Source organism: Rhinopithecus roxellana, chromosome 1 (genome assembly GCF_007565055.1).
Source record: "Rhinopithecus roxellana isolate Shanxi Qingling chromosome 1, ASM756505v1, whole genome shotgun sequence".
NCBI classification, from domain to species: Eukaryota; Metazoa; Chordata; class Mammalia; order Primates; family Cercopithecidae; genus Rhinopithecus; species Rhinopithecus roxellana.
The window spans coordinates 147,591,139-147,592,621 of record NC_044549.1 but is presented as its reverse complement, the minus strand read 5'-3'; the positions used below and the strand labels follow the sequence as shown (position 1 = coordinate 147,592,621).

Here is a 1,483-nt window from a genome sequence, read left to right as displayed (position 1 = left end):
ACCATAATGAATAAGAAAACATATATATATATTAATATATATATATATATATTTTTTTTTTTTTTGAGACAGAGTCTTGCTTTGTCGCCCAGGCTGGAGTGCAGTGGCCGGATCTCTGCTCACTGCAAGCTCCGCCTCCCGGGTTAGGCCATTCTCCTGCCTCCGCCTCCCGAGTAGCTGTGACTACAGGCGCCCGCCACCTCGCCTGGCTAGCTTTTTGTATTTTTTTTTTTTTTTTTTTTCTCATTAAACTTTTTTAATGGGTCTCAAAATTCTGTGACAAATTTTTGGTCAAGTTGTTTCCATTAAAAAGTACTGATTTTAAAAACTAATAACTTAAAACTGCCACACGCAAAAAAGAAAACCAAAGTGGTCCACAAAACATTCTCCTTTCCTTCTGAAGGTTTTACGATGCATTGTTATCATTAACCAGTCTTTTACTACTAAACTTAAATGGCCAATTGAAACAAACAGTTCTGAGACCGTTCTTCCACCACTGATTAAGAGTGGGGTGGCAGGTATTAGGGATAATATTCATTTAGCCTTCTGAGCTTTCTGGGCAGACTTGGTGACCTTGCCAGCTCCAGCAGCCTTCTTGTCCACTGCTTTGATGACACCCACCGCAACTGTCTGCCTCATATCACGAACAGCAAAGTGACCCAAAGGTGGATAGTCTGAGAAGCTCTCAACACACATAGGCTTGCCAGGAACCATATCAACAATGGCAGCATCACCAGACTTCAAGAATTTAGGGCCATCTTCCAGTTTTTTACCAGAACGGCGATCAATCTTTTCCTTCAGCTCAGCAAACTTGCATGCAATGTGAGCCATGTGGCAATCCAACACAGGGGCATAGCCAGCACTTATTTGGCCTGGATGGTTCAGGATAATCACCTGAGCAGTGAAGCCAGCTGCTTCCATTGGTGGGTCGTTTTTGCTGTCACCAGCAACGTTGCCACGACGAACATCCTTGACAGACACATTCTTGACATTAAAGCCCACGTTGTCCCCAGGAAGAGCTTCACTCAAAGCTTCATGGTGCATTTCGACAGATTTTACTTCAGTCGTTACGTTGACTGGAGCAAATGTATTTTTTTTTTAGTGGAGACGGGGTTTCACCGTGTTAGCCAGGATGGTCTCGATCTCCTGACCTCGTGATCCGCCCGTCTCAGCCTCCCAAAGTGCTGGGATTACAGGCTTGAGCCACTGCGCCCGGCCAAGAAAACATATATTTTTATTTTACCCTAGTTAAATGATGGGTGTCTAGATGATGATAAAGGATAGAGGGTAGAGATGGGCAGAAAGTAGAAAAACTCAGATTTGAGTACTCTGTGTGTATATTTTCTTTGACATTTATTGATTAATTATGGAGTAGGGTAATATTACAAATACTGAAGATATACAATTAAAGAAATAATTTTTATTTGATTCTCAGAATCTGTGGAAGTATATTTTAACGATTTTGTGCAATGACTTCAGTTTT

At 41.7% G+C, this 1,483-nt stretch overlaps 1 pseudogene across 1 annotated transcript; it reads right to left on the bottom strand.

Annotated features, from left to right (window-relative positions):
- Positions 1–222: 222 nt before the first annotated feature.
- LOC104657706 lies at positions 223–1,086 on the bottom strand (annotated as a pseudogene). Its single transcript, XR_747321.2, has one exon. The product of XR_747321.2 is annotated as an elongation factor 1-alpha 1 pseudogene (transcript).
- Positions 1,087–1,483: the final 397 nt, after the last annotated feature.